The 26,473-nt window shown below is 47.8% G+C and overlaps 1 protein-coding gene across 2 annotated transcripts in view; it reads left to right on the top strand.

The window, feature by feature from the left end:
- Nucleotides 1-26,473, top strand: part of RNF207 (ring finger protein 207) — a 201,278-nt gene that overhangs the window by 72,736 nt on the left and 102,069 nt on the right. The window lies entirely within an intron of this gene.

The raw sequence follows: 26,473 nt of genomic DNA, 5'->3' as shown, positions 1-26,473 counted from the left end.
CCTATCCATTCATCATATGTTAGTGACATCACTGAGAATGCAGCCTATCCATTCATCATACGCATGTGACATCACTGAGAATGCAGCCTATCCATTCATCAGAAGCTAGTGACATCACTGAGAATGCAGCCTATCCATTCATCAGAAGCTAGTGACATCACTGAGAATGCAGCCTATCCATTCATCATATGCTAGTGACATCACTGAGAGTGCAGCCTATCCATTCACCAGAAGCTAGTGACATCACTGAGAATGCAGCCTATCCATTCATCATATGCTAGTAACATCACTGAGAATGCAGCCTATCAATTCATCATACGCATGTGACATCACTGAGAATGCAGCCTATCCATTCATCACAAGCTAGTGACATCACTGAGAATGCAGCCTATCCATTCATCAGAAGCTAGTGACATCACTGAGAATGCAGCCTATCCATTCATCATATGCTAGTGACATCACTGAGAGTGCAGCCTATCCATTCACCAGAAGCTAGTGACATCACTGAGAATGCAGCCTATCCATTCATCAGAAGCTAGTGACATCACTGAGAATGCAGCCTATCCATTCAGCAGAAGCTAGTGACATCACTGAGAATGCAGCCTATCCATTCAACAGAATCTAGTTACATCACTGAGAATGCAGCCTATCCATTCATCAGAAGCTAGTGACATCACTGAGAATGCAGCCTATCCATTCAACATATGCTAGTGACATCACTGAGAATGTCGCTAGCTCAGTGATGTGATGCTAGCCACTCAGTGATGTAGCTAGCTTCTGATAAATGTCAGGGGCTGCCCCTGCCATTCATCAGAAGCTAGCCACATCACTGAGAGTGCAGCCTATCCATTTACTAGTAGCCAATTATATAACTTAGAATACAGCCTATGGATACACTAGGAACTAGTTACATCACTGAGACTGCAGTCTATTCACTAGGTACAAGTGACATCACTGAGTATGCAGCCTACCCAGTCACTCGGAACCAGTGACATCATTGATTAAGCATCCTATACATTCACTCAGAACCAGTGATATCACTGAGAATGCAGCTAATCAATTCACTGGGAACCAGTAATATCACAGAAAGTGCAGCTTATCTATTCATTATTAGCCTGTCACTGTGATGTTACTGACAGTGCAGCCTATCTAATCAGTAGGAGCCATCACATCACTGAGAGTTCAGCTTATCTATTCATCAGTAGCCAGTGATATAACTGTGAATGCAGCCTATCCATTTGCTAGCAACCAGTGACATCACTGAAGTAGAATACTATACATCACTGATATCACTGGTTCCTAGTGGTTTGATATGCTGTATTGTTTTAACCCACAAAATAGCTAACTTAATTATAGTCATTAATAAATAACAAATACAGGTGTGTATCTAACCTCCGATGTTGGGAGTCACCTCCACCAACTAGACATGGCTTGGCATACAATTTATTATTCATCGAAATCCAGGGGATCTGTTACAGGTGGGTTAAGTTCGAGGAGACCCAGATGGGTGGATTCCCAGAAAAATACTTCAACAAATAACTTGAATATATAAATATGAATTTATTGTATACTTAGCTAAGGTTATTGATCAGTTCAGCAGATATTCAATACAGCAATCACATCAGCATACTCACGAGCCTTGGCCTCTATGTCTAGAGGCTGAGTTATATTCAGATCATCCTGGCACTTCTGCAGTCCGTGTTTCATCCAAGCTGTCTAGGCTGAATTAACATTGACTGGTTCCAGTTTATATAGGCTGGAGAACTCCTGAATAAGCTATTTCATGGGTACAAGTGTCAGATTAGGAAATATACATAAATGCTAAGAAACAGTAAGGGGCACTGTTGCCTCAATTTTGAGTGTTAGAAATAACATAAAAATACAATGTGTAACATGGATTATATGGATTTAAGGCACAAGGTGAACAATTGTACCAGGATTAGACAGCACGGATTTTTATGCTGACATATGTCCAACTCCAAACACTTGTCTTGTTTTGGTCTCATATAACCAGACAATGGACATTGCCCTTGTTTTTAAATTATACCTGTGTCAGGAATACGGATACACGCAGGAACACATCGGTTTGTAATAAAATAAATGAGATATATATATATTTTCCTTGTATTAAATATATATATATTTCCCACTTCTTGTTCTATTAAAAAACACCGTATTATATTTATAACAAACCCCAACCATCTTTCTAAAGATAGAAAATAAAACACAGATATAATAATCATATGAAGTTAAAAACACAAATTGTGTGTAGTCAGTATACAATCTGGCATGTAATGGGTAACTAGTACTATCTTCAGTATGTTTATTTAATTTGTACTTTGCATTGGTGCTAAAACGACTGAAAGCATGAGATTGATAATAGTGAAATCTATATTTGTATCACTCCTGACAGGATCCTTTTCTTTATTCCTGCACTTGATCCAGTGGGTAGAAGACAATTAAAAGTTAAATGCTTGGATGACGAATACTGTATGTGCTGCTTGCAGCCAGGCTACGACTTGAATGAGAGGCTGGGTGCTTAATATTTATTAATACAAATATTTTTTTTTTGTTAAATAAGAATGACACATAAATTCCAAGAACACTGCACACAAATACAATAGAGTGAATAAGCTGGATACAACTGTAGTTACAGTAATCACCAGCTTTGGTTACAATAATAGGATTTGAATTACCTACCGGTAAATCCTTTTCTCGTAGTCCGTAGAGTATACTGGGGTCCACATTAGTACCATGGGGTATAGACGGGTCCACTAGGAGCCTTGGGCAAGAAATCAATAGTGTGCACTGGCTCCTCCCTCTATGCCCCTCCTACCAGACTCAGTCTAGAAACTGTGCCCAAGGAGTCGGACATATCCTGAGGAAGGATGTAACAGATCAGTGGTGAGATTCGAACCATCACACACAAACAGGAAGAAAGCCATGCTAACCAAACTTGAACCGGAGTAGCCACAGCTGAACCAACAACAATACTTAATGAAGTAACAGTGCAGGAAACACAAAGCACTGGGCGGGGGCCCAGTATCCTCTATGGACTACAAGAAAAGGATTTACTGGTAGGTAATTAAAATCCTATTTTCTCTTACATCCTAGAGGATACTGGGGTCCACATTAGTACCATGGGGATGTACCAAAGCTCCCAAACCGGGTGGGAGAGTGCTGAGGTTCCTGCAGAACTGATTGACCAAACTTCAGGTCCTCAGAGGCCAAAGTATCGAACTTGTAGAACTTAGCAAACGTGTTCGAACCAGACCAATTAGCTGCTCGGCAGAGCTGTAAAGCCGAGACACCCCGGGCAGCCACCCAGGAAGAACCCACTGACCTAGTAGAGTGGGCTTGTACTTTAGGAACCGGCAATCCTGCCGATGAATAAGCCTGCTGGATAGTAAGCCTGATCCAGTGAGCAATAGACTGCTTTGAAGCAGGACACCCAATTTTCTTGGGATTATAGAGAACAACCAGCGAGTCAGATTTTCTGTGACGAGCTGTCTGTTTCACATAGATCTTCAAAGCCCTCACAACATCCAAGGACTTTGAGGTAGCAAAGGTGTCCGTAAGCACCTGAACCACAATAGGTTGGTTGATATGAAACGCAGACACCACCTTAGGAAGAAATTGCTGACGAGTTCTGAGTTCAGCTCTATCTTTATGATAAATCAAAAAGAAGCTTTTGTGAGACAACGCCCCCAGTTCCGACACACGCCTTGTGGAAGCTAAGGCCAACAGTGAAATGGTCTTCCACGTAAAAAACTTTACGTCAACCTCCTGTAAAGGCTCAAACCATTCTGATTGTAGAAACTGCAACACCACTTTAAGATCCCAAGATGCCGTGGGAGGCACAAAGGGCAGATGGATGTGCAGAACACCTTTCAAGAACGTCTGAACCTCAGGGAGGGAAGCCTATTGTTTCTGGAAGGAAATGGATAAGGCCGAAATCTGGACTTTTAAGAAGCCCAAACGTAGGCCCATATCCACACCTGACTGTAGAAAAAGGAGAAAACGTCCCAGTTGAAATTCCACTGGAGGAAATTTCCTGTTTTCACACAACGAAACATATTTTTTCCAAATACAGTGGTAATGTTTAGGCCAGGCATTCCAAACCACGGTCCTCAAGGCACACCAACAATGCAGGTTTTAGTGATATCCAGGCTTCAGCACAGGTGACTTAATTAGTAGCTCAGTTATTTTGATTTAACCATCTGTGCTGCAGCCTGGATATCACTAAAACCTGCACTGTTGGTGTGCCTTGAGGACCGTGGTTGGGAATGCCTGGTTTAGACGTTACCCCCTTCCTAGCTTGGATAAGGGTTGGAAAAACCTTTTTCGGAATGCCTTTCCGGGCTAAAATATGATGCTCAACTTCCATGCCGTCAAACGCATCCGCGGTAAGTCTTGATAGACGAACGGCCCCTGTTGCAGAAGATCCTCTCGCAGAGGCAGAGGCCACGGGTCCTCCAGGAGCAACTCCAGTAGATCCACGTACTAGGCCCTTCTCGGCCAATATGGAGTAATGAGAATTGCTTGAACCTTTTACATTTTTATTCTTTTGAGAATTCTAGGGATCAATGGAAGAGGTGGAAACACGTAAACCATCTGGTAGACCCATGGAGTCACCAGAGCATCTACTGCCACTGCTTGTGGGTCTCCTGACCTGGAACAAAAGCGCTTCAGCTTCTTGTTGAGACGATAGGCCATCATGTCTATCTGTGGGATTCCCCCACCGACTTGTTAGGGACTCGAACACCTGCAGGTGAAGGCCCCACTCTCCTTTGTGGAGGTCGTGTCTCCAGAGGAAGTCCGCTTCCCAGTTGTCTACTCCCGGAATGAAAATTGCTGACACTGCCACCGTGTGTCGTTCTGCCTAGAGGAGAATTCTTGTTACCTCCGACATTGCAGCTCTACTCTTCATTCCGCCCTGTCAGTTTATGTACGTTACTGCCATCACATTGTCCGACTGAACTTGAATGGCTTGATCTTGAAGAAGATGCGATGCCTGTAGTAGGTCGTTGTATATGGCCCTTAGTTCCAGGATGTTGATCGGAAGAATGGCTTCCTGACTTAACCATTTTCCTTGGAACTGTTCCCCTGTGGTGACTGCTCCCCTGTGGTGACTGCTCCCCAACCTCTGAGGCTTGCGTCCGTGGTTAGCAGAATCCAATTTTGAATCCCAAACCATCGACCCTCGGTCAGGTGAGAAGTCTGGAGCCACCACAGAAGAGAAATCCTGGCTTTTGGCGACAGGCGTATCCTCTGGTGCATGTGAAGATGCGATCTGGACCATTTGTCCACCAGATCCAGCTGGAATGGCCTGGCATGAAACCTTCCGTACTGCAGAGCCTCGTAAGAGGCTACCATCTTCCCCTGAAGGCGAATGCATAGATGCACCGTTATCCGGGTTGGTTTTAGGACATCCCGTACCATGGACTGGATTACCAATGCCTTTTCAAATGGAAGGAACACATTTTGTTCCTCCGTGTCCAGGATCATTCCGAGGAACGGAAGCCTCCGTGTTGGTTCCAGGTGGGATTTTGGCAGGTTCAGAATCCACCCGTGATCCTGGTGAAGTCGGGTTGAGAGGGCAATGCTGTCCAACAACCTCTCCCTGGATGGCACTTTTATCAGCAGGTCATCCAGGTATGGTATTATGTTCACTCCCTGTTTGCGGAGGAGAAATATAATCTCCGCCATTACCTTGGTGAATACCCTTGGTGCCGTGGAGAGGCCAAATGGCTGGGCCTGAAACTGATAGTGACAGTCCTGCAGTGCAAACCTTAGATACGTCTGATGAGGCGGCCAAATCGGAATGTGAAGGTACGCATCCTTGATGTCCAGAGACACCTGGAATTCACCCTCCTCCAGACCTGAGATCACCGCTCTCAGAGACTCCATCTTGAATTTGAACACCTATATAAATACGGGTTCAGAGATTTGAGATTGAGAATGGGCCTCACCGAACCATCCGGTTTCGGTACCACAAACAGGTTGGAGTAATAACCCTTGTTTTGTAGTAGAAGTGGAACTGGGACAATGACCTGAGTCAGCACCAGTTTTTGAATTGCTGCCTGTAAAGTCACACTTGCTTCCGGAGAAGCTGGTAAGCCTGATTTGAAGAATCTGTGAGGTGGGAGTTCTTGAAACTCCAGTCTGTATCCCTGAGCAATAAGGTCTGTGACCAAGGGGTCCTGGCAAGACGTTGCCCAAACTTGACTGAAATAACGTAACTGTGCTCCCACCTGCCTGTCTTCCAGGCAGTGCGGTCCATCGTCATGCTGAAGGCTTTGAGGAAGCAGGCCTGGCGGTCTGTTACTGAGAACCTGCAGCTGCTGGTTTCCTGGTTTTACCTCTATTACCTTTTGAAGGCAGAAGAGGAACCTTTGGAATTGCCTTTGAATTTTGCTGTCCGAAAGGACTGCAGAGTTGGAGCAGTGTAGGTTTTCCTAGCTTAGGGCGTAGCGGAAGGAAGGTATGTAGACTTACCCGCCATAGCCTTGGATATTAGCTTATCCAGTTTAACCCCGAACAGGACCTCTCCTGTGAAAGGCAGATTTTCCACTCCTTTCCTGGAGTCCATATCCGCAGTCCACTAGCGTAGCCACAATCCGCTGCGTGCTGACACTGCCATGGCAGTGGTGCGTGCGTTGAGCAAACCAATTTTCTTTTAAGGCTTCCACCATAAAATTAGCCGAATCTTGGATATGCTGCAGGAGTAAAACAATGTCCTCCCTGGGTAAGGTATCCAAACTGTCAATTAGGTTACCTGACCATTTTGCAATGGCTCTAGTGACCCATGCACAAGCAATAGTGTGTCTCTGGGCCACCCCTGCCGACATGTACAGTGATTTGAGAGTTTTCTCAAACTTGCGGTCAGCTGTGTCCTTTAAGGATGCAGCCCCAGGCACCGGTAAGACAATCTTACGTGACAACCTATGAACAAATTGTATCCAGCGCTCTACTTGTGTGGATAAACGCTGTGGCAGCAAAATTGTGGTGGAGGTTAAACCCAACGTGACAACCTAGATACCGATGCGCCGACAATCGGCGGATTTTCCCATTTCTTTCTATCATCCAGGGGAAACTGAAAGGATGTAATCAAACTTTTAGGGATCTGAAATTTCTTGTCAGGGTTAGCCTAAGTTTCTTCAAACAGGGCATTCAATTCCTTTGATGCAGGAAAAGTAGCTGAGGATTTCTTTCTTACATTAAAAAAGTATTCCTCCTCCACCACTGCCGTCTTATCAGGAATGTGCAGGACATTTCTGATAGCCTCTATCAGTGCCTGTATGCCCTGTGATAAGACAGCATCCCCCCGCTTGCATTCACCTCACCCTCCTCTGGATCTGATGCATCATCACCAGTGTCATCCTGCATGAGCTGGGCCAGAGAACGCTTTTGTGTGCAAATGGCGGGGGTTTGAGACACTGGTATGGGAACTGAATCTCTATTTATCAGGTCATCCGTAGACTGTCTTAAAATTTGTCTCTTTCTCATTATTGGATAATTTAGTTGAAATATCCGATATCATCCCTTTAATGGAAGCTAACCATGGGGGTTCTGCCCCACTAGCCTGAGAATGAGCACTGTCCTGGGTACAGAGTAGTGAGTTTCCAGGGGAAGAAAGGCACTCAGCTGTGCAGGAAACACAGTCCCTGGACATGGTAATGTAACACACACACACACACACACACACACACACACACGGGGAAAACACAGTTTAACCGACACAGAGCCCTCTAGGGACACACAGAAATCTGAGTCAGTCACACACAGCGCCGCCGTAGCCAAGAAATTATCAGCTGGGTCGCCACACTAAGTCCCTTAAGAGGGCTTAGTATATAACACTGCTCCCCCCCTTCTAAGACCTCCGAGTACCGCTGTGGAGTCTTTGCGGAGGAGCTGCGCTTTCCTGTGATTCCTGTCAGAGCATGCTGCAGAGGGAAAATGGCGCTGGTGAGCTGCTGGATCCGCTCTCAGTGAAGCCCCGCCCCCTTAATGGCGCTCGGCTTCCCGCTTTTATTTAGACTTGCCTAAGGTAATTTTTCAGACTAACAAAGGGTTAAAACCCTTGTCAGCCATGGGTGCCAGTGTGGGTATCATTGGTGGCTCAGCGCTCCACTCACAGCGGGACACACCCAGCCGCATGCCCTTCTAAGGCCCCTGGAGCGCAGCCTGTACTCAGTGCTGCGCTCCTACCCTTGTGCTGCCATTCCCGCTGGTGACCCGCTAACCGGGACGCCGGTGCTGTACTCACTTCTCTTCTCTCTTCTGGCTCTGTTAGGGGTGGCGGCGTGCTGCGGGAGGGTACGGTGCGCCATGATGTGGCTTGCAAATAACTCCCTCAGGAGCTCAGCATCCTTCAGCGGAGAAATGGGACCATTAACTCTCCAGGAGGTTGGGCCGTTCTCCCCCCTAAGTCCCACGAAACAGGCAGGCTGGTGCCAATCAGCCCTGCCTGAAAACAACAAATTAGAAAATAAATGCAGAAAACTCTTCAGGAGCTTCCCTAAGCGTGACCGGCTCCTCCGGGCACATTTTCTAAACTGAGTCTGGTAGGAGGGGCATAGAGGGACGAGCCAGTGCACACTATTGACTTCTTAAAGCATGGCCGAAACTAGGATTTTCGGCACCCGGGGCAAGGCACTAATTTGGAATGACAGGCTGCACCTTAACACATGCAGAAGTACCCCCCCTCCCCCAAAATTCACCCCTTTCCCATTTCAGTCTCTTTTTACATTCCAGTAGTAGATACATGACAGAATATGGTAGAATATACAAAAAAAAAAGTCAATTAACAAACATGGATAACATGGACTATACATAAAGCAGGCATATAAAAAAGAGACATATTGGTGGAGTGTGAATAAACCCTAGGTAGAGTAGGCATGGCCAGCACGGAATAAGGGAAAAAGATGAAAAGGAGGTTCCCAAACAAACTAAGCAGGTGTGGGCAAAGTCATTGGAGAATCACCCAATAGCTGTCTGGTTTCATAACATTGTGTTGCGTGAAAGCATTGGTGCAATATCTATGATCATCAGGCAGAGAATCTATGAGCCCTTCCCAAATTTTAAAGAATTTTTCCTTGCGCCCCTCTTTATGAAGGGTAGATTCCAGCCAGTCCATACGGAAGGCATAAAACAATTTGATCAGAGACAAAGATATATAAATATAATTATCAGTAATTTTTTACTACCCTGCAATAGTCTCGTCAAGGAAGGGGCAATACCCAAGACCGCCAACTCCGCAGTATATAATTAAGGAGGTAGGTCATGCCGAAACCATGAACCCGTCTCCAAAAACAAGGTATTAGAGGGCAGTCCTACATGTAATGAAGGAACGGGGTATCTGGGGTACCATACTTTGGACAGGCCCCTGATTCGGATAGACCCATTAAAAACCCACAATGTGGGGAAAGATATCCACTATGGTACACTGTATCTTGTAAAACATTTCCCTATCCCCAGACACACCATGGCATAGTGGAATTGAATAAAACATACAAATATTTATCAGGGCTGGTTTGTTACCCACAGGCAATCACCATGCATTACAGTAGGGGTGGGCAACATGCGGCCCACGGGTCGGATGCGGCCCGCAAACCAATCCTGCCTGGCCCGCTGTCCCCGACTAGTGCACAATGACAAGCGGCCTGACTGGCTGAGACGCTTGTCATTGCGCTACAGCAGCTCCAAGACGTGGCTCCGCTGAGGAAAGACCGGTCATGTCACACGGGCTGCTGAACGGGATTTACTTTCCGACATCAGGTGCTGGGCAGTGCAGGGCAGTGGCAGAGTGTGGATCTGGGCAGCAGCAGATGCAGGCAGCGGGCAGCAGCGGATCACCTGGGCAGCTGCCGGATGCCCGGCTGTCTCCTGCTCCCTGCCTAACCACCTCGGCCATCTCTGCCTCCCTGCCCCTGTTGCAGATGGAGCATCATGGAGGAACAGCAGCTGCATCCCCAGCACCCTCCGCCAGGGAGGAGGAAGCAGAGCTTGGCTTCCCGGTCACAGTTCCGGCCTCACACCCGAAATTACTGGCGGTGCGGCTCCATGGGGCTGCACAGCACTTGTTGAGTGACCAGCCTGGATCCCCCTGGCCTGTACCGGGTCCCGCATGTCACGCCCTGCAGTTCAGTGGATTGGAGCAGAGAGAGATGAGCACCCTGGGAGCTCTGTACCCACCTACCCCCACCCCCCATGTGTGACCCACTGTACCTCATACCTCTGTGTGAGTAACCCCCACTACCCCCCTCACCCCTCGTGTGTGTCCCAGAACCCTCCTACCCCTGTGTGTGTTACACACCTTGTACCGCTCCCCTCCCAGTGTTTGATACCCAGTACCCCCTACCTCTGTGCATATGGCACCCTGTACCCCTACCTCTGTGTATATGGCACCCTGTACCCCTACCTCTGTGTATATGGCACCCTGTACCCCTACCTCTGTGTATATGGCACCCTGTACCCCTACCTCTGTGTATATGGCACCCTGTACCCCTACCTCTGTGTATATGACACACTGTACCACTACCTCTGTGTATATGACACCCTGTTACACCTATCCCTGTGTGTATGACACTCCGTTCCCCCTACCCTTCCCCATGTATTACACTAGAAATAACTTGCCCGTGTGTGTGTGTGTGTGTGTGTGTGTGTGTGTGTGTGTGTGTGTGTGTGTGTGTGAGACACCCTGTGCTCCCCATCCATGTATGATACAGTGTACACCCCCGACGCCTGTGTGTGAGCTACACCCTGTAACCCCCTACCTTCCCGATGTTTTTGACAGTGTACATCACTGCCGCTGTGTGTGACACCCTGTACCCACCTACACCTGTGTGTGTGTTTGTGATGCCTTGTACCTGTGTGTCAACCTGTAACCCCACTCTAACCCTGTGTGTCACCCTGTACCTCCCCTCTATGTAGAAGGGGGCTCTTTCAAAATGTTGCTATGGGGCCCGCAAAGCTCTAGTTACGCCCCTGACTACAGGACAGCACTGAATCTGAGACCACTTAAAGTACACATGCTTGGCTGGCAGGTGGCAGCGGGACCTGCCTAATAAAGGGGGCAGGGGTGCCCAGTGTGAGTTTTGGGAGATAGCTGTAACTGTGCCAATGGAGGGAGGGAGGAAATGGCAACTGTGCCCAGTGGTAAAGTAGAGACTGGAATAGACTAAGCTACTGTGGCTGCGGGGCATCCATGCTTGTAAGTATGGCAGTGGCAGCAGAACCTGCCTGGCAAGGGGGGACAGGGGTGCTAGCTCTGCCCAGTATTGGGGGAAGGGGGAAGTTGCCAAGTGTGCCCAGGGAGGGAGGGAGGGAGGGGAGCTTGCAACTGTACTCAGGGAGAGAGGGGAGCTGGCAACTGTGCCCAGTGGTAAAGTAGAGACTGGAATAGACTAAAGGTGGGTACACACTAATAGATATATCTGCAGATCAATTGATCTGCAGATATATCTGGGTACGGATCGGGCAGTGTGCTGTGCATATTACACACTGCCCAATCCGTCGGGGACTGACGTCATGAACTGGGCGGGCGTGTACACACGCCCGCCCAGTTCAGCTGTCAATCACCGCCGGCCGCCGCAGCATGTGTACGGGCGGTCGGCCGACCGCCCCGTACACACACAGCGACGCGCCAATATATCGGTAGATATATTGGCCGTCGGCTGTGCTGCGCGGCCGACGCGATACATCTGTGAACGACGGAGTTCACAGACGTATCGGCCGTACACACTGGCCGACGGTCCCGCGATATATCGGCCGTTCAAGAGAACGGCCGATATATCGACCAGTGTGTACGGGCCTTAAGCTACTGTGGCTGCGGGGCATCCATGCTTGTAAGTCTGCAGTGGCAGCAGAACCTGCCTGGCAAGGGGGGACAGGGGTGCTAGCTCTGCCCAGTATTGGGGGGGGGGGGAGCTGCCAAGTGTGCCCAGGGAGGGAGGGACGGGAGCTTGTAACTGTGCTCAGGGAGAGAGGGGAGCTGGCAACTGTGCCCTGGGAGGGAGGGGATATTTTGTGTGCGGCCCTCGAATATTCGCTGGAATGTGTTAAGTGTGCCCCAGCTGAAATAATTGCCCACCCCTGCATTACAGGGTTATGGGTATTCAGAATTACATGTTTCATAGTATAGCGTTTCCTTCCTAAGGTCTCTTACATTTTGAATAGTAATCAAAGCCAAGAAATTGTAGATTTCATCTATTGGTTCTTCTGTAGCAAGAAGGATACAAGGAATGACATTATTACAGTGCATCCAGAAAGTATTCACAGCGCTTCACTTTTTCCACATTTTGTTATATTATAGCCATATTCCAAACTGGAATAAATTAATTTTTTCCCTCAAAATTCGACACACAATACCCTATAATGACAATGTAAAAAAAAGTGTTTTTGAGATTTTTGCAAATTTATTAAAAATAGAAAAAAACTAAGAAATCACATGTACATAAGTATTCACAGCCTTTACACAATACTTTGTTGATGCACCTTTGGCAGCAATTACAGCCTTAAGTTTTTTTGAATATGATGCCACAAGCTTGGCACACCTATCTTTGGGCAGTTATGCCCATTCCTCTTTGCAGCAACTCTCAAGCTCCATCAGGTTGGATGGGAAGCGTCGGTGCACAGCCATTTTCATATCTCTCCAGAGATGTTCAATCGGATTCAAGTCTGGACTCTGGCTGGGCCACTCAAGGACATTCACAGAGTTGTCCTGAAGCCACTTCTTTGATGTGTGCTTAGGGTCGTTGTCCTGCTGAAAGATGAACCGTCACCCCAGTCTGAGGTCAAGAGCGCTCAGGAGCAGGTTTTCATCCAGGATGTCTCTGTACATTGCTGCATTCATCTTTCCCTCTTTCCTGACCAGTCTCCCAGTTCCTGCCGCTGGTATTAGCCTGGTGATGAGTGGTGCCTGGTTTCCTCCAAACATGATGCCTGGCATTCACACCAAAGAGTTTAATCTTTGTCTCATCAGACCAGAGAATTTTGTTTCTCATGGTTTGAGAGTCGTTCAGGTGCATTTTTACAAACTCCAGACGGGCTGCCATGTGCTTTTTACTAAGGAATGGCTTCCGTCTGGCCACTCTACCATACAGGCCTGATTGGTGGATTGTCGCAGAGATGGTTGTCCTTCTGGAAGGTTCTTGTCTCTCCACAGAGGAATGCTGTAGCTCTGACAGAGTGACCATCAGCTTCTTGGTAGAGATGTGCACCGGACATTTTTCGGGTTTTGTGTTTTGGTATTGGATTCGGTTCCGCGGCCGTATTTTGGATTCGGACGCGTTTTGGCAAAACCTCCCTGAAAATTTTTTGTCGGATTCGGGTGTGTTTTGGATTCGTTTTTTTTTTTTTTACAAAAAACCCTCAAAAACAGCTTAAATCATAAAATTTGGGGGTCATTTTGATCCCATAGTATTATTAACCTCAATAACCATAATTTCCACTCATTTCTAGTCTATTCTGAACACCTCACACCTCACAATATTATTTTTAGTCCTAAAATTTGCACGAGGTCGCTGGATGACTAAGCTAAGCGACCCAAGTGGCCGACACAAACACCTGGCCCATCTAGGAGTGGCACTGCAGTGTCAGACAGGATGGCAGATTTAAAAAATAGTCCCCAAACAGCACATGATGCAAAGAAAAAAAAGAGGTGCACCAAGGTCGCTGGATGGTTAAGCTAAGCGACCCAAGTGGCCGACACAAACAACTGGCCCATCTAGGAGTGGCACTGCAGTGTCAGACAGGATGGCACTTAAAAAAATAGTCCCCAATCAGCACATGATGCAAAGATAAATTAAAGAAAATAAGAGGTGCAAGATGGAATTGTCCTTGGGCCCTCCCACCCACCCTTATGTTGTATAAACAGGACATGCACACTTTAACAAACCCATCATTTCAGCGACAGGGTCTGCCACATGAATGTGACTGAAATGACTGGTTGGTTTGGGCCCCCACCAAAAAAGAAGCAATCAATCTCTCCTTGCACAAACTGGCTCTACAGAGGCAAGATGTCCACCTCCTCCTCATCGTCCGATTCCTCACCCCTTTCACTGTGTACATCCCTCTCCTCACATATTATTAATTCGTCCCCTCTGGAATCCACCATCTCAGGTCCCTGTGTACTTTCTGGAGGCAATTGCTGGTAAATGTCTCCACGGAGGAATTGATTATAATTCATTTTGATGAACATCATCTTCTCCTCATTTTCTGGAAGTAACCTCATACGCTGATTGCTGACAAGGTGAGCGGCTGCACTAAACACTCTTTCGGAGTGCACAGTTTGTGCAAGGGCCTCCAAATTGCCTCTTTTTCCTGCCAGTATACGTACGGACTGTCTGACGTGCCTACTTGGATGCGGTCACTCATATAATCCTCCACCATTCTTTCAATGGTGACAGAATCATATGCAGTGACAGTAGACGACATGTCAGTAATCATTGGCAGGTCCTTCAGTCCGGACCAGATGTCAGCACTCGCTACAGACTGCCCTGCATCACCGCCAGTGGGTGGGCTCGGAATTCTTAGCCTTTTCCTCGCAGCCCCAGTTGCGGGAGAATGTGAAGGAGGAGCTGCTGACGGGTCTCGTTCCGCTTGACTTGACAATTTTCTCACCAGCAGGTCTTTGAACCTCTGCAGACTTGTGTCTGCTGGAAAGAGAGATCCAACGTAGGTTTTAAATCTAGGATCGAGCACGGTGGCCAAAATTTAGTGCTCTGATTTCAACAGATTGACCACCCGTGAATCCTGGTTAAGCGAATTAAGGGCTCCATCCACAAGTCCCACATGCCTAGCGGAATCGCTCTGTTTTAGCTCCTCCTTCAATCTCTCCAGCTTCTTCTGCAAAAGCCTGATGAGGGGAATGACCTGACTCAGGATGGCAGTGTCTGAACTGACTTCACGTGTGGCAAGTTCAAAGGGTTGCAGAACCTTGCACAACGTTGAAATCATTCTCCACTGCGCTTGAGTCAGGTGCATTCCCGCTCCTTTGCCTATATCGTAGGTAGCTGTATAGGCTTGAATGGCCTTTTGCTGCTCCTCCATCCTCTGAAGCATATAGAGGGTTGAATTCCACCTCGTTACCACCTCTTGCTTCAGATGATGGCAGGGCAGGTTCAGGAGTGTTTGCTGGTGCTCCAGTCTTCGGCACGCGGTGGCTGAATGCCGAAAGTGGCCCGCAATTCTTCGGGCCACCGACAGCATCTCTTGCAGGCCCCTGTCGTTTTTTAAATAATTCTGCACCACCAAATTCAATGTATGTGCAAAACATGGGACGTGCTGGAATTTGCCCACATGTAATGCACGCACAATATTGGTGGCGTTGTCCGATGTCACAAATCCCCAGGAGAGTCCAATTGGGGTAAGCCATTCTGCGATGATGTTTCTCAGTTTCCGTAAGAGGTTGTCAGCTGTGTGCCTCTTCTGGAAAGCGGTGATACAAAGCGTAGCCTGCCTAGGAATGAGTTAGCGTTTGCGAGATGCTGCTACTGGTGCCGCCGCTGCTGTTCTTGCTGCGGGAGGCAATACATCTACCCAGTGGGCTGTCACAGTCATATAGTCCTTAGTCTGCCCTGCTCCACTTGTCCACATGTCCGTGGTTAAGTGGACATTGGGTACAACTGCATTTTTTAGGACACTGGTGACTCTTTTTCTGAGGTCTGTGTACATTCTCGGTATCGCCTGCCTAGAGAAATGGAACCTAGATGGTATTTGGTACCGGGGACACAGTACCTCAAGCAAATCTCTAGTTTCCTGTGAATTAACGGTGGATACCGGAAACACGTTTAACACCGCCCAGGCTGCCAAGGCCTGAGTTATCCACTTTGCAGCAGGATGACTGCTGTGATATTTCATCTTCCTCGCAAAGGACTGTTGGACAGTCAATTGCTTACTGGAAGTAGTACAAGTGGTCTTCCGACTTCCCCTCTGGGATGACGATCAACTCCCAGCAGCAACAACAGCAGCACCAGCAGCAGTAGGCGTTACACTCAAGGATGCATCGGAGGAATCCCAGGCAGAAGAGGACTCGTCAGACTTGACAGTGACATGGAGGAAATTGACACTGAGGGAGTTGGTGGTGTGGTTTGCAGGAGCTTGGTTACAAGAGGAAGGGATTTAGTTGGCAGTGGACTGCTTCCGCTGTCACCCAAAGTTTTTGAACTTGTCAATGACTTCTGATGAATGCGCTCCAAGTGACGTATAAGGGAGGATGTTCCTAGGTGGTTAACATCCTTACCCCTACTTATTACAGCTTGACAAAGGCAACACACGGCTTGACACCAGTTGTCCGCATTTCTGATGAAATAATTCCACACCGAAGAGGTGATTTTTTTTGTAATTTGACCAGGCATGTCAATGGCCATATTCGTCCCACGGACAACAGGTGTCTCCCCGGGTGCCTGACTTAAACAAACCACCTCACCATCAGAAACCATCTTGTCAATTTACTCCTCAGCGCCAGCAACACCCATATCCTCATCCTGGTGTACTTCAACAGTGACATCTTCAATTTGACTATCAGGAACTGGACTGCGCGTGCTCCTTCCAGCACTTGCAGGGGGCGTGCAAATGGTGGAAGGCGCCACCTCTTCCCGTCCAGTGTTGGGAAGGTCAGGCATCGCAACCGACACAATTGGACTCTCCTTGGGGATTTGTGATTTAGAAGAACGCACAGTTCTGTGCTGTTCTTTTGCCAGCTTAAGTCTTTTCATTTTTCTAGCGAGAGGATGAGTGCTTCCATCCTCATGTGAATCTGAACCACTAGCCATGAACATAGGCCAGGGTCTCAGCCGTTACTTGCCACTCCGTGTCGTAAATGGCATATTGGCAAGTTTACGCTTCTCCTCAGATGCTTTTAATTTAGATTTTTGGGTCATTTTACTGATTTTTTGGATTTTACATGCTCTCTACTATGACATTGGGCATCGGCCTTGGCAGACGACGTTGATGGCATTTCATCATCTCGGCCATAACTAGTGGCAGCAGCTTCAGCATGAGGTGGAAGTGGATCTTGATCTTTTCCTATTTTACCCTCATTTTTGTTCTCCATTTTTTAATGTGTGGAATTATATGCCAGTAATATATTAATAGCAATGGCCTACTGTACCGTACTGCTATATATTATATACTGGTGGTCAGCAAAATTATGCACTGTCCTCCTACTATATATACTGCACAAAACTTAAATGCACCACAGGTATGGATGGATAGTATACTTGACGACACAGAGGTAGGTAGAGCAGTGGACTACTGTACCGTACTGCTATATATTATATACTGGTGGTCAGCAAAATGATGCACTCTCCTCCTACTATATATACTGCGCAAAACTTAAATGCACCACAGGTATGGATGGATAGTATACTTGACGACACAGAGGTAGGTAGAGCAGTGGGCTACTGTACCGTACTGCTATATATTATGTACTGGTGGTCAGCAAAATGATGCACTGTCCTCCTACTATATATACTGCGCACAACAACTAAAATGCACCACAGGTATGGATGGATAGTATACTTGACGACACAGAGGTAGGTAGAGCAGTGGACTACTGTACCGTACTGCTATATATTATATACTGGTGGTCAGCAAAATTACGCACTGTCCTCCTAATATATATACTGCGCAAAACTTAAATGCACCACAGGTATGGATGGATAGTATACTTGACGACACAGAGGTAGGTAGAGCAGTGGACTACTGTACCGTACTGCTATATATTATATACTGGTGGTTAGCAAAATTATGCACTGTCCTCCTACTATATATACTGTGCACAACTTAAATGCACCACAGGTATGGATGGATAGTATACTTGACGTGCCAATCAGCCCTGCCTGAAAACAACAAATTAGAAAATAAATGCAGAAAACTCTTCAGGAGCTTCCCTAAGCGTGACCGGCTCCTCCGGGCACATTTTCTAAACTGAGTCTGGTAGGAGGGGCATAGAGGGACGAGCCAGTGCACACTATTGACTTCTTAAAGAATGGCCGATACTAGGATTTTCGGCACCCGGGGCAAGGCACTAATTTGGAATGACAGGCTGCACCTTAACACATGCAGAAGTACCCCCCCTCCCCCAAAATTCACCCCTTTCCCATTTCAGTCTCTTTTTACATTCCAGTAGTAGATACATGACAGAATATGGTAGAATATACAAAAAAAAAAGTCAATTAACAAACATGGATAACATGGACTATACATAAAGCAGGCATATAAAAAAGAGACATATTGGTGGAGTGTGAATAAACCCTAGGTAGAGTAGGCATGGCCAGCACGGAATAAGGGAAAAAGATGAAAAGGAGGTTCCCAAACAAACTAAGCAGGTGTGGGCAAAGTCATTGGAGAATCACCCAATAGCTGTCTGGTTTCATAACATTGTGTTGCGTGAAAGCATTGGTGCAATATCTATGATCATCAGGCAGAGAATCTATGAGCCCTTCCCAAATTTTAAAGAATTTTTCCTTGCGCCCCTCTTTATGAAGGGTAGATTCCAGCCAGTCCATACGGAAGGCATAAAACAATTTGATCAGAGACAAAGATATATAAATATAATTATCAGTAATTTTTTACTACCCTGCAATAGTCTCGTCGAGGAAGGGGCAATACCCAAGACCGCCAACTCCGCAGTATATAATTAAGGAGGTAGGTCATGCCGAAACCATGAACCCGTCTCCAAAAACAAGGTATTAGAGGGCAGTCCTACATGTAATGAAGGAACGGGGTATCTGGGGTACCATACTTTGGACAGGCCCCTGATTCGGATAGACCCATTAAAAACCCACAATGTGGGGAAAGATATCCACTATGGTACACTGTATCTTGTAAAACATTTCCCTATCCCCAGACACACCATGGCATAGTGGAATTGAATAAAACATACAAATATTTATCAGGGCTGGTTTGTTACCCACAGGCAATCACCATGCATTACAGTAGGGGTGGGCAACATGCGGCCCACGGGTCGGATGCGGCCCGCAAACCAATCCTGCCTGGCCCGCTGTCCCCGACTAGTGCACAATGACAAGCGGCCTGACTGGCTGAGACGCTTGTCATTGCGCTACAGCAGCTCCAAGACGTGGCTCCGCTGAGGAAAGACCGGTCATGTCACACGGGCTGCTGAACGGGATTTACTTTCCGACATCAGGTGCTGGGCAGTGCAGGGCAGTGGCAGAGTGTGGATCTGGGCAGCAGCAGATGCAGGCAGCGGGCAGCAGCGGATCACCTGGGCAGCTGCCGGATGCCCGGCTGTCTCCTGCTCCCTGCCTAACCACCTCGGCCATCTCTGCCTCCCTGCCCCTGTTGCAGATGGAGCATCATGGAGGAACAGCAGCTGCATCCCCAGCACCCTCCGCCAGGGAGGAGGAAGCAGAGCTTGGCTTCCCGGTCACAGTTCCGGCCTCACACCCGAAATTACTGGCGGTGCGGCTCCATGGGGCTGCACAGCACTTGTTGAGTGACCAGCCTGGATCCCCCTGGCCTGTACCGGGTCCCGCATGTCACACCCTGCAGTTCAGTGGATTGGAGCAGAGAGAGATGAGCACCCTGGGAGCTCTGTACCCACCTACCCCCACCCCCCATGTGTGACCCACTGTACCTCATACCTCTGTGTGAGTAACCCCCACTACCCCCCTCACCCCTCGTGTGTGTCCCAGAACCCTCCTACCCCTGTGTGTGTTACACACCTTGTACCGCTCCCCTCCCAGTGTTTGATACCCAGTACCCCCTACCTCTGTGTATATGGCACCCTGTACCCCTACCTCTGTGTATATGGCACCCTGTACCCCTACCTCTGTGTATATGGCACCCTGTACCCCTACCTCTGTGTATATGGCACCCTGTACCCCTACCTCTGTGTATATGGCACCCTGTACCCCTACCTCTGTGTATATGACACACTGTACCACTACCTCTGTGTATATGACACCCTGTTACACCTATCCCTGTGTGTATGACACTCCGTTCCCCCTACCCTTCCCCATGTATTACACTAGAAATAACTTGCCCGTGTGTGTGTGTGTGTGTGTGTGTGTGTGTGTGTGTGTGAGACACCCTGTGCTCCCCATCCATGTATGATACAGTGTACACCCCCGACGCCTGTGTGTGAGCTACACCCTGTAACCCCCTACCTTCCCGATGTTTTTGACAGTGTACATCACTGCCGCTGTGTGTGACACCCTGTACCCACCTACACCTGTGTGTGTGTTTGTGATGCCTTGTACCTGTGTGTCAACCTGTAACCCCACTCTAACCCTGTGTGTCACCCTGTACCTCCCCTCTATGTAGAAGGGGGCTCTTTCAAAATGTTGCTATGGGGCCCGCAAAGCTCTAGTTACGCCCCTGACTACAGGACAGCACTGAATCTGAGACCACTTAAAGTACACATGCTTGGCTGGCAGGTGGCAGCGGGACCTGCCTAATAAAGGGGGCAGGGGTGCCCAGTGTGAGTTTTGGGAGATAGCTGTAACTGTGCCAATGGAGGGAGGGAGGAAATGGCAACTGTGCCCAGTGGTAAAGTAGAGACTGGAATAGACTAAGCTACTGTGGCTGCGGGGCATCCATGCTTGTAAGTATGGCAGTGGCAGCAGAACCTGCCTGGCAAGGGGGGACAGGGGTGCTAGCTCTGCCCAGTATTGGGGGAAGGGGGAAGTTGCCAAGTGTGCCCAGGGAGGGAGGGAGGGAGGGAGGGGAGCTTGTAACTGTACTCAGGGAGAGAGGGGAGCTGGCAACTGTGCCCAGTGGTAAAGTAGAGACTGGAATAGACTAAAGGTGGGTACACACTAATAGATATATCTGCAGATCAATTGATCTGCAGATATATCTGGGTACGGATCGGGCAGTGTGCTGTGCATATTACACACTGCCCAATCCGTCGGGGACTGACGTCATGAACTGGGCGGGCGTGTACACACGCCCGCCCAGTTCAGCTGTCAATCACCGCCGGCCGCCGCAGCATGTGTACGGGCGGTCGGCCGACCGCCCCGTACACACACAGCGACGCGCCAATATATCGGTAGATATATTGGCCGTCGGCTGTGCTGCGCGGCCGACGCGATACATCTGTGAACGACGGAGTTCACAGACGTATCGGCCGTACACACTGGCCGACGGTCCCGCGATATATCGGCCGTTCAAGAGAACGGCCGATATATCGACCAGTGTGTACGGGCCTTAAGCTACTGTGGCTGCGGGGCATCCATGCTTGTAAGTCTGCAGTGGCAGCAGAACCTGCCTGGCAAGGGGGGACAGGGGTGCTAGCTCTGCCCAGTATTGGGGGGGGGGGAGCTGCCAAGTGTGCCCAGGGAGGGAGGGACGGGAGCTTGTAACTGTGCTCAGGGAGAGAGGGGAGCTGGCAACTGTGCCCTGGGAGGGAGGGGATATTTTGTGTGCGGCCCTCGAATATTCGCTGGAATGTGTTAAGTGTGCCCCAGCTGAAATAATTGCCCACCCCTGCATTACAGGGTTATGGGTATTCAGAATTACATGTTTCATAGTATAGCGTTTCCTTCCTAAGGTCTCTTACATTTTGAATAGTAATCAAAGCCAAGAAATTGTAGATTTCATCTATTGGTTCTTCTGTAGCAAGAAGGATACAAGGAATGACATTATTACAGTGCATCCAGAAAGTATTCACAGCGCTTCACTTTTTCCACATTTTGTTATATTATAGCCATATTCCAAACTGGAATAAATTAATTTTTTCCCTCAAAATTCGACACACAATACCCTATAATGACAATGTAAAAAAAAGTGTTTTTGAGATTTTTGCAAATTTATTAAAAATAGAAAAAAACTAAGAAATCACATGTACATAAGTATTCACAGCCTTTACACAATACTTTGTTGATGCACCTTTGGCAGCAATTACAGCCTTAAGTTTTTTTGAATATGATGCCACAAGCTTGGCACACCTATCTTTGGGCAGTTATGCCCATTCCTCTTTGCAGCAACTCTCAAGCTCCATCAGGTTGGATGGGAAGCGTCGGTGCACAGCCATTTTCATATCTCTCCAGAGATGTTCAATCGGATTCAAGTCTGGACTCTGGCTGGGCCACTCAAGGACATTCACAGAGTTGTCCTGAAGCCACTTCTTTGATGTGTGCTTAGGGTCGTTGTCCTGCTGAAAGATGAACCGTCACCCCAGTCTGAGGTCAAGAGCGCTCAGGAGCAGGTTTTCATCCAGGATGTCTCTGTACATTGCTGCATTCATCTTTCCCTCTTTCCTGACCAGTCTCCCAGTTCCTGCCGCTGGTATTAGCCTGGTGATGAGTGGTGCCTGGTTTCCTCCAAACATGATGCCTGGCATTCACACCAAAGAGTTTAATCTTTGTCTCATCAGACCAGAGAATTTTGTTTCTCATGGTTTGAGAGTCGTTCAGGTGCATTTTTACAAACTCCAGTCGGGCTGCCATGTGCTTTTTACTAAGGAATGGCTTCCGTCTGGCCACTCTACCATACAGGCCTGATTGGTGGATTGTCGCAGAGATGGTTGTCCTTCTGGAAGGTTCTTGTCTCTCCACAGAGGAATGCTGTAGCTCTGACAGAGTGACCATCAGCTTCTTGGTAGAGATGTGCACCGGACATTTTTCGGGTTTTGTGTTTTGGTATTGGATTCGGTTCCGCGGCCGTATTTTGGATTCGGACGCGTTTTGGCAAAACCTCCCTGAAAATTTTTTGTCGGATTCGGGTGTGTTTTGGATTCGTTTTTTTTTTTTTACAAAAAACCCTCAAAAACAGCTTAAATCATAAAATTTGGGGGTCATTTTGATCCCATAGTATTATTAACCTCAATAACCATAATTTCCACTCATTTCTAGTCTATTCTGAACACCTCACACCTCACAATATTATTTTTAGTCCTAAAATTTGCACGAGGTCGCTGGATGACTAAGCTAAGCGACCCAAGTGGCCGACACAAACACCTGGCCCATCTAGGAGTGGCACTGCAGTGTCAGACAGGATGGCAGATTTAAAAAATAGTCCCCAAACAGCACATGATGCAAAGAAAAAAAAGAGGTGCACCAAGGTCGCTGGATGGTTAAGCTAAGCGACCCAAGTGGCCGACACAAACAACTGGCCCATCTAGGAGTGGCACTGCAGTGTCAGACAGGATGGCACTTAAAAAAATAGTCCCCAATCAGCACATGATGCAAAGATAAATTAAAGAAAATAAGAGGTGCAAGATGGAATTGTCCTTGGGCCCTCCCACCCACCCTTATGTTGTATAAACAGGACATGCACACTTTAACAAACCCATCATTTCAGCGACAGGGTCTGCCACATGAATGTGACTGAAATGACTGGTTGGTTTGGGCCCCCACCAAAAAAGAAGCAATCAATCTCTCCTTGCACAAACTGGCTCTACAGAGGCAAGATGTCCACCTCCTCCTCATCGTCCGATTCCTCACCCCTTTCACTGTGTACATCCCTCTCCTCACATATTATTAATTCGTCCCCTCTGGAATCCACCATCTCAGGTCCCTGTGTACTTTCTGGAGGCAATTGCTGGTAAATGTCTCCACGGAGGAATTGATTATAATTCATTTTGATGAACATCATCTTCTCCTCATTTTCTGGAAGTAACCTCATACGCTGATTGCTGACAAGGTGAGCGGCTGCACTAAACACTCTTTCGGAGTGCACAGTTTGTGCAAGGGCCTCCAAATTGCCTCTTTTTCCTGCCAGTATACGTACGGACTGTCTGACGTGCCTACTTGGATGCGGTCACTCATATAATCCTCCACCATTCTTTCAATGGTGACAGAATCATATGCAGTGACAGTAGACGACATGTCAGTAATCATTGGCAGGTCCTTCAGTCCGGACCAGATGTCAGCACTCGCTACAGACTGCCCTGCATCACCGCCAGTGGGTGGGCTCGGAATTCTTAGCCTTTTCCTCGCAGCCCCAGTTGCGGGAGAATGTGAAGGAGGAGCTGCTGACTGGTCTCGTTCCGCTTGACTTGACAATTTTCTCACCAGCAGGTCTTTGAACCTCTGCAGACTTGTGTCTGCTGGAAAGAGAGATCCAACGTAGGTTTTAAATCTAGGATCGAGCACGGTGGCCAAAATTTAGTGCTCTGATTTCAACAGATTGACCACCCGTGAATCCTGGTTAAGCGAATTAAGGGCTCCATCCACAAGTCCCACATGCCTAGCGGAATCGCTCTGTTTTAGCTCCTCCTTCAATCTCTCCAGCTTCTTCTGCAAAAGCCTGATGAGGGGAATGACCTGACTCAGGATGGCAGTGTCTGAACTGACTTCACGTGTGGCAAGTTCAAAGGGTTGCAGAACCTTGCACAACGTTGAAATCATTCTCCACTGCGCTTGAGTCAGGTGCATTCCCGCTCCTTTGCCTATATCGTAGGTAGCTGTATAGGCTTGAATGGCCTTTTGCTGCTCCTCCATCCTCTGAAGCATATAGAGGGTTGAATTCCACCTCGTTACCACCTCTTGCTTCAGATGATGGCAGGGCAGGTTCAGGAGTGTTTGCTGGTGCTCCAGTCTTCGGCACGCGGTGGCTGAATGCCGAAAGTGGCCCGCAATTCTTCGGGCCACCGACAGCATCTCTTGCAGGCCCCTGTCGTTTTTTAAATAATTCTGCACCACCAAATTCAATGTATGTGCAAAACATGGGACGTGCTGGAATTTGCCCACATGTAATGCACGCACAATATTGGTGGCGTTGTCCGATGTCACAAATCCCCAGGAGAGTCCAATTGGGGTAAGCCATTCTGCGATGATGTTTCTCAGTTTCCGTAAGAGGTTGTCAGCTGTGTGCCTCTTCTGGAAAGCGGTGATACAAAGCGTAGCCTGCCTAGGAATGAGTTAGCGTTTGCGAGATGCTGCTACTGGTGCCGCCGCTGCTGTTCTTGCTGCGGGAGGCAATACATCTACCCAGTGGGCTGTCACAGTCATATAGTCCTTAGTCTGCCCTGCTCCACTTGTCCACATGTCCGTGGTTAAGTGGACATTGGGTACAACTGCATTTTTTAGGACACTGGTGACTCTTTTTCTGAGGTCTGTGTACATTCTCGGTATCGCCTGCCTAGAGAAATGGAACCTAGATGGTATTTGGTACCGGGGACACAGTACCTCAAGCAAATCTCTAGTTTCCTGTGAATTAACGGTGGATACCGGAAACACGTTTAACACCGCCCAGGCTGCCAAGGCCTGAGTTATCCACTTTGCAGCAGGATGACTGCTGTGATATTTCATCTTCCTCGCAAAGGACTGTTGGACAGTCAATTGCTTACTGGAAGTAGTACAAGTGGTCTTCCGACTTCCCCTCTGGGATGACGATCAACTCCCAGCAGCAACAACAGCAGCACCAGCAGCAGTAGGCGTTACACTCAAGGATGCATCGGAGGAATCCCAGGCAGAAGAGGACTCGTCAGACTTGACAGTGACATGGAGGAAATTGACACTGAGGGAGTTGGTGGTGTGGTTTGCAGGAGCTTGGTTACAAGAGGAAGGGATTTAGTTGGCAGTGGACTGCTTCCGCTGTCACCCAAAGTTTTTGAACTTGTCAATGACTTCTGATGAATGCGCTCCAAGTGACGTATAAGGGAGGATGTTCCTAGGTGGTTAACATCCTTACCCCTACTTATTACAGCTTGACAAAGGCAACACACGGCTTGACACCAGTTGTCCGCATTTCTGATGAAATAATTCCACACCGAAGAGGTGATTTTTTTTGTAATTTGACCAGGCATGTCAATGGCCATATTCGTCCCACGGACAACAGGTGTCTCCCCGGGTGCCTGACTTAAACAAACCACCTCACCATCAGAAACCATCTTGTCAATTTACTCCTCAGCGCCAGCAACACCCATATCCTCATCCTGGTGTACTTCAACAGTGACATCTTCAATTTGACTATCAGGAACTGGACTGCGCGTGCTCCTTCCAGCACTTGCAGGGGGCGTGCAAATGGTGGAAGGCGCCACCTCTTCCCGTCCAGTGTTGGGAAGGTCAGGCATCGCAACCGACACAATTGGACTCTCCTTGGGGATTTGTGATTTAGAAGAACGCACAGTTCTGTGCTGTTCTTTTGCCAGCTTAAGTCTTTTCATTTTTCTAGCGAGAGGATGAGTGCTTCCATCCTCATGTGAATCTGAACCACTAGCCATGAACATAGGCCAGGGTCTCAGCCGTTACTTGCCACTCCGTGTCGTAAATGGCATATTGGCAAGTTTACGCTTCTCCTCAGATGCTTTTAATTTAGATTTTTGGGTCATTTTACTGAACTTTTGTTTTTTGGATTTTACATGCTCTCTACTATGACATTGGGCATCGGCCTTGGCAGACGACGTTGATGGCATTTCATCATCTCGGCCATAACTAGTGGCAGCAGCTTCAGCATGAGGTGGAAGTGGATCTTGATCTTTTCCTATTTTACCCTCATTTTTGTTCTCCATTTTTTAATGTGTGGAATTATATGCCAGTAATATATTAATAGCAAT

This window comes from Pseudophryne corroboree, chromosome 10, assembly GCF_028390025.1.
Source record: "Pseudophryne corroboree isolate aPseCor3 chromosome 10, aPseCor3.hap2, whole genome shotgun sequence".
Taxonomy (NCBI): Eukaryota; Metazoa; Chordata; class Amphibia; order Anura; family Myobatrachidae; genus Pseudophryne; species Pseudophryne corroboree.
This window is presented reverse-complemented; position numbering and strand designations above follow the sequence as displayed.